Here is a 7,554-nt window from a genome sequence, read left to right on the forward strand (position 1 = left end):
CAGGGCATGCTGGGAGTTGTAGTGTTCAGTAACGGAACTTCCTGGTGGCCATGTTTTAGTTTGCAGGGCATCCTGGGAGTTGAAGTCTTCCGTTACGGGGCTTCCGGACGGCCATGTTTTAATCTGCAGGGCATGCTGGGCGTTGTAGTCCTTCGTCACCAAATTTCCGTGCAGCCATGTTGTAATCTGCAGGGCATGCCGGGAGCTGTAGTCTTTCGTCACCAGAACGCCTGACGCCCATGTTGTAGTCTACAGGGCATGCTGGGAGCTTCCCATCCCGGTTTCTGGACCTTGCGGTGCCTTTCGAGGCGCCAGCTGGCTTTGAAGAAGCCACCTCCGTAGTCGGAAGAAAAGACAATCTCATTGGATTCCGGGAAACTTTTAAAGGAATACGCGTCCCTGCCCTGTCTTCTGAGGGGACGGTGCGCATGCGCAGAGCGGTCGGGAGCACTCGCTGAAGCTACCACGTGTGCTAAAGTGGGTACTGCAAGATGGGGGGGGGAGCGCGCATGCGCAGAGCGGTTGGGAGCACTCGCTGCTGCCATCGCGTGTCCAAAAATCGGTACTGCAAGAGGGAGGGGGGAGCGAGCATGCCTGGGCCGGGATGAGCGCCAGCTGCGGGCTCCGGGGCCGGAACGAGCGGCAGCTGTTGCGCGGCGGGCACGCGCTTCGGTCGGGACGGCCGTTGAGGGAAGCTCGAGGTGGGGCCGCGCTGCGAGGCGGGCGATGTTGCCCAGTACCAGCCGCCGGTGGGTCCGGCGCTAGAGAAGGTGAGCGGGGCCGGGGAGCGCGCTTGTCGCTGGGGGTGCCGCCCGGGCGGGGGTCCTGGGCCACGCTGTCGGGGGACGGGGCAGCTGCCCCGGGGCCGGTAAGGGCGGTGGGGCCGGGGACGTGGTGGGCGAGAGCCGCGCCCTGGGGATGCAGCGGCGGAGGCACGGCTAATTATTTTCCTTCTAATCGCTTAATATATTTCCTTTCTCATAATAATTGTTTCTTTCTCCCACAAAGTTCCTGATGCCTGCTAATGTTTTTTTTTTTCCTCTCCTTCCAGTCATTCTCTATTCCTCCCTCTAATAGTACGCTTTCTATACCCTTAATAATTGTCTCACCCTCTAATAATTCTGTTTCTTGCCCCCTTGTTATTACGTTTATTTTTATGTAATAATTATCATCCTCTCCTGTTAATCATTCTCCTTCTATCTCTGTTTTAATTGACCTTCTCTCCCACTAATAATTCCCTGCCTCTCCGGCTATGCTCCCTTTAATTATCTTTCTCTTTGGCTGATAATTCTTTCTCTCTCACCAAAAATTCTCGTACTCTCCTGCTAAGGGTTCCTGTCCTTGCCCTTTGTAATTTTCTTTTTCTTCCACTAATGGTTCTCTTGCCCTCCAGGTCTTTTTCTATTTCCTTAATTCTGCTCCTCTCCCACAAATAATTCCCCTTCTCTCCCACCAATAATTTTATTCCTATTCCACTAATATTTTTTATTATTATTTTTATTTATCTGTTGACAAAAATTATTCTGCTATCCCCCTGATAATTAATCTTCTGCTAACAATTCTCTTTTTCTCCTACTAACAGTTCTATTTCTATTCCTTGAGTAATTGTCTTTGTCTTCTGCTAATAATTCTATTTTTCTCACACTAAAAATGTTATTACTCTTCCCCTAATAATTCTCTTTCTCCTGGTAAAAATTCTCTTTGTCTCACACTAATTATTTTCTTTCAAGATATAACTCTCCTCCTCTCCTCCTAATAACTCTCCTCCTGTCTCCTTCCTCTCACACTATTTCATCTCCTCTCATGCTAGTATTTGCCCCCTTATCGTGCTAAATATTTAATTTCTATCCCAATAATTATTCCTTTTTTCCCCCCTCACCCTCATACTTCTAATTTTGTTCCTATTCCCCAATAAATCTTTCTTTCAAGTGATTAATTCCCTCTCTGTTTCCCCCTCAATCTCTTTCTGAGCGATTATCTTATCTTTCTCTGTGACTAGTCCTTTTATTCCAATTCCCTGAAGGATTTCTTACTTTTCCTTCTAATAATTCTCTTCTTATTTCCCTCATAATTCTCTTGGTCTCCCACTAGTAATTTTCTTGCTATTCCCCTAAAAATTCTCTTTCCCTTCTGCTAATAAATCTTTCTCTCCTGCTCATAATTTTATTTTTATTCTCGCGATAATTCTCTTTCAGTCCAAGTAATAATTCTTTTTTTATCCCACTGATACTTCCCTTCCTCTCAAGTTAATAATTTCTTTCTTGTCCTGCTAGTAAATCTCATCCTGTCCCCCTAGATAATGTTCTGCTGCTGCTGTTTTGTGTGAGGGGTGCATTTTGTGATGATAACCACGCAGTGCCAGCGGCTCCCAGCGCAGCCCTGTTACGGGACAAGGGCGGTGCCTGCATGGCCCCCCGTGCTCGCCGCGGCTGTCCTCCCCGTGGGACACGGGGGCTGGCGGCGCCGCCCACGCCTCACTGCCCCCTCCTCCGTGTCCGCGTGCCCGGGCCAGGGCTCCGCCTCGCGCGTTCAGCCACCCGCTGGCGGCGGGGGGCCGGGGGGGACTCTGGTGCCCTGGCCGCCCCAGCTGTCCCTGATGGGGCTCGCGACCCGCCTACCGGCCCGCTGGGTAACGGGCGGCAGCTGCGGGCCGCGGGGCCGGGACGAGCGGCAGCTGTGGGGGGGCGGGCACGCGCTGCGGCCGGGACGGCCGTTGAGGGCAGCTCGCGCTGGGGCTGCACTGCGAGGCGGGTGCTGCTGCTGGGTCCGGCGCCGGAGGAGGTGAGCAGGGCCGTGGGGCGCGCTCGGGGCTGGGGGTGCCGTGTGAGGTGGGGGGTCCCGTGCCACGTGGCCCGCTCAGGGTGTGCCGGGATGGGGCAGCTGCCCTGGGGCTGGTAAGGGCGGTGAGGCTGGGATGTGGTGGGTGGGAGTGACGCCCTGGGGATGATGCCCTGTTGGGGGGGGGGGTAGGGAAGGGCAGGGTGCCCGCTGGGGCTGGGTTACTCCTTGTCCCAGGTGGAACCTAGTTGTTGCTCTCGGGCTTCCCTTAGTTGCTCTCTGCTCTCCAGAACATGTGTTTAATCTGTGCTAGATTTCCCTGGAGATTATTATTGTGCTGTCCAGTTCTTTCTGTCCTGCAGAGCCCCAGAAACACCTTTGTTTTACTTTGGAGTGTTCTTTGAGTGCCTCCTTTTGTGCTCCAGCTCTGTCTGGGCCTTTTGACCTTGGTAGGACCCCTGTAGTCTCTGCAGAACCCCTTCCTGAGGCCTCAGTTCTGCTCCAGAACCCTCTGTCTGTTCTCTGGCCTTGTTAGTCCCTTGGTGGTCTCCTCATGCATGTCCTTTGTCTGGAAATACAGAGCTAGTACCCGCCAGGGGAGCTACTAATTCCATTCTGCCCACTCACTGCCACTCACTGCCTCTCTCTCTCTCTCTCTTTTTTTTTTTTTTTTTTTTTTTTTTTTTTTTTTTTTTTTTTTTTTTTTTTTTTTTTTTTTTTTTTTTTTTTTTTTTTTTTTTTTTTTAATTTGCTCTAGGTGCTGTGCAGTTCTGTGTATTCCCTCCTGGGAAGTACTTGTGTTACAGATGCAGCAGTTTAGTTTGATATCCTGATTTGCCCTGGAGGAACTGCCATCCTGTTAGAGCAGCCGCAGCACATGCAGGGTCGAACCTGTTACAATGCGTTGGGATAGTGTTCCCTTCACAGCAATGTCTCTGAACCATGAACTTGTGGACACCAAACACCAGGGTGACAGGAGGAATGTAAATAGACCGCTAAAACAAGTAGCAAGGAGCCTTGAAACAGAGTTACCTGTTACAAACTGGAGCTACAAAAGAAGGGACCATCTGCGCTGTCAGCAAAACCTGGAAGAACTGCCCCATAACCAGGTGTTCTTGGGAAGCATCCGCTCCAGGGGCAAGGTATATTCCGGTCGGGGATAGAGGGGCAGCGTGACCATTGACTCGGTCACCGCCGCCTCGAGAAACCCTCCACCTCGAAAGAAAGAGCAGCAGAGCAGCAACACATGTGCAGGTATGTAGGAGGTAGGTGAGACAAGCTAAGCGATGCTGTGGAAGTTGAGTTGCAAAATGTCCTAGGGAGATGGCACATGGCAATGGTCCAAATCATGAGTTGACTGACTGAGCTGCTAGAGGCGCTATCTTTGTGGAATCATCTTTATCTTAAATGCTACTTTTGCAAATTCTTCTGATGTGAGAGGATGGGTGAGCAAAGGGTTGCTCACATGTGTTTCATTTTTCCATGGTGGCTCGTTGGCAGTAGTTAATGTAAAGTCTATGATTACTAATAACCTAAAGTGAGATATTAACCATGAAATGGTGTTAGAGGGAAAGTGTTATCATTTGAAATCTTCCTCGGCCAGTATTTACATAACAAAAAACTAACCTGACAGGGTGACTTGGAGTAATGGGATGTGACAGGGATTGCGTAAATGAGAGTATGAGAACAGGGATTGCACAGATTTCCAGCATAAGTACTTTTATTTCCGTATGCTTTCCGTGCTGTTTCTGCTCTGTTCACATCTGTATGGTAAGAGCTTCTTTTGCTGTACTAGCATGCTGTCTTTCTGCTACTTAACATGGTTAGGGATAGACAACAGATGTTTTTCATGATGTTGATGTGTGTTGATGGACTGGATATGTTGATGACTAAATAAGCATTAGCTATCAAGTTTTTGAAGAACTTTGTTATTTTTCAGGTTTTCATCAAACTGTTGGGTACTGAGGATTTCAGTGTGGCAGTGCTCAATCCCTGTAAAACTAGCCGGCTTGTCTGCAGCAAAGATCTTTCAGTATGCTAGATAGACTCTACAGGAAAAAAAAAAAAAAAAAAAAAAAAAAAAAAAAAATCCACTTTCTGCAGTCTAAATACTTCTACCACAGCTATTAATGACTAGAGGGATTACTGTAGCGGTGGACAGCCCTGTGGAATGAGGATGCTCTTGCTCCTCCTGTTCCGTCCTCAACAGGTGAACGCATTTATGTGTTTTGTATTTTCCACCTCCGGTTGTCTTGTGTTTCACTGAGGGAGCTGGGGTTATTTAGTGTGGAGAGGAAGAGGCTCGAGGGAGACCTTATTGCTCTCTACAACTATCTGGAAGGAGGCATTAGTGAGGTGGGGGTTCATCTCTTCTCCACAGTAACTACATGTAGGACAAGAGGAAATGGCCTCAAGTTGCACCAGGGGAGGTTCAGTTTATACGTTAGGAAGAATTTCTGCATGGAAAGAATAGTCAAGCATTGGAACAGGCTGCTCAGGGAAATGGTGGAGTCACTGTCCCTGGCAGTGTTGAAAAAAACATGTAGATGAGGCACTTAGGGACATGTTTTAGCAGGATGGTCTTGAAGGGTTTATGGTTGGACATGATGATAGTGAGGGTCTTTTTCAACTATAATGATTCTATGATCATTGCCAGTAATTCTGCATTAGATGTTCACTGCTACCACTTGCTAGATTTAAATCGTGCAGAGCTCTGATGCTTTCTCATAAAATCAGAACAATTTGATGCCACACATCCCGCTGGGTACCGATTTTGTGATGATGATTCAAGAAGATGAAGGTTTGTATCCAAGATAAGTTGTGAATATAATAGGTAGATAAACGTAGTCATACCTTTTCCCCTAAAGGCTGCCCATCCCTTTTTAAAATCATTGCTATCAGATCTTGCTATGACTAACCAGGCTAAGTAAATCTAAACTGATGTTCCTCTGCCCTGATGGAGAGTACCAGATCACATTAGGAAGAAATTTTGTGTGAAGGAAGGAATGGTAACGATGTGATTTTTCTAACCTTGTTCCGTTCTTGTTTTTCAGGTATAGAATATAACTTTGAGCAGGGCTGGGGCAGCACTTTGACAGGGTCCCGTGAGCATTGTTTTTGCCATTTGAGGTAAATATGAAAACTTGCCTGTGGTGGAACTCGGATTCTATCTCGGCTTTCCTGTGCGGCAAATTGCTGAACACGAGTACTTGCTGCCACCAAGACTGAGAAATACTGGTTTTTATGGTGTGGTGGTGTGGGCTTTTTTGTTTGTTTGTTTTTTCCCTTCTCCTGTAATGTAATTTTAAAGTCATTCTGTACTTAAGTTACAGTGTAACTTCAAATATTTCATTTATTTCAGGAGCTTTGCAGAGGAAATCTATGCCTCCCCTTGCACAGATATTGTGTACCAGGGTCAGACTAGCTTATTAATTTTGCCAGTACTGATCAAATTGTGCCGAAGCTGGCTTCATTTTCCTTGGTCTTGCTTCAGATATTAAAAAGAAGTATCTGCATCGTGCAATTTGCATCATAGCTTTGCTCTCTTTTGCTCAGGTCTGGTTGTTGCTCTCGTTCTTTGTGCTGCTGTAGCACATCCACACTGCGTGGCACTAGTGCAGGAGGTGTTGGTTGGGGCTGGACATCCTTGTAGCCACCGTGTAGTGAGGCTGTGTTTCTTCTGCTGCTGCTCTATGCTCCTGTGTCTTCATGGTGCCCTTTCATGGTTTTATTTCCTGTATTGCCAAGGATTTGGGCCTTTCTGAATGGCCAGATCCGTTGTTTTCCTTGTGCCAGCAGTTCTCATTTTGGGTTACACGCGGGGCTACTAAGGGGCGCTCTGTCTCTCCAACCTCGTGGCTGTTTGCGGCTTTTCATCTTTGTGGCTGTTAGTGAGGCCTCATCAGCTGCTCCTTCCTCTTCTGAGGGCTGTCTTGTTTTGCACTTTCCTGATGTCCTGCCAGAGTTCTCTTTGCTGCGGTCACGCGATCTTGGGTCCTTGCTGGCCCCTTCCATCGTGGGCCATGGCCTTTGATTCTCTTCTGGTCTTATCCAGAACATGAGCGCTGCACACCTGTGATTTCATTAGGCTTTCTGGTGCTCAGCATCTTAGATGTGGCTGTAGTTCCTTTTGCGTAGAGTTTTTCTCTATGTTTGTGCCTATTGTGTGTGTGTGCCTCTGTTTTTGAGGCTGGAACTGCCTTGTTGGTGCATATTCACAGTGGTAGTGTGTAGAGTGTGACAGTGAGGTACTGGAATGGGGATTGCTCAGACACTCTGTGCGGCACTTCCAGTTCCGGTTGCCTTTTTGCTTTGTTGCAGATGCAGATCAGTGTTCTGTGCAGACCCTGGGGAGATGGAGGAAGCAAGGGTTGTGCCCTAATAAGAAGGTGAGCTGGACGGTTGCTGTGGTGAGGGGAGTGTTGTGATTGGTGGGTCCCCTGATGAATTTTTACTTTGTGCATGCAGGTGTGGAGGAATGTGACAAGCAGCTTGGTCGTGTCTCTGGCAAGCACAGTGAGGTGAGTGTCGCTCCATAAGAGGGATTGGAGTGTAGGATGAGCGTCTTGCTGACGCCATCCCCATTGTCCACTGTTGTTCTGCTTCTACAGGTGCTGCTGTGGCAGCTTCCCCGTGGTGACAGAGCCCGGCAGTCGGCAGGAGCAAGCAGAGCAGGTAAAGGCGCAGGAGTGAACACTCCATGGGAATGGGCTGTGGTCTTGCTCACATCACTGCAGCACGTGATTTCCCTGTCTTTGCAGAATCTTTCAGCAAGTT

General features: G+C 48.4%; 1 long non-coding RNA gene across 1 annotated transcript; it reads left to right on the forward strand.

Moving 5' to 3' along the window:
• The first annotated feature begins 7,243 nt into the window (after positions 1-7,243).
• Positions 7,244-7,424, forward strand: LOC112946355. The gene is made up of 2 exons (XR_003249227.1): positions 7,244-7,298; positions 7,389-7,424. It is a non-coding gene; the product is annotated as an uncharacterized LOC112946355 (long non-coding RNA).
• Positions 7,425-7,554: the final 130 nt, after the last annotated feature.

Source organism: Nothoprocta perdicaria, unplaced genomic scaffold (assembly GCF_003342845.1).
Source record: "Nothoprocta perdicaria isolate Ctin4 unplaced genomic scaffold, notPer1 scaffold_203, whole genome shotgun sequence".
NCBI lineage: Eukaryota > Metazoa > Chordata > Aves > Tinamiformes > Tinamidae > Nothoprocta > Nothoprocta perdicaria.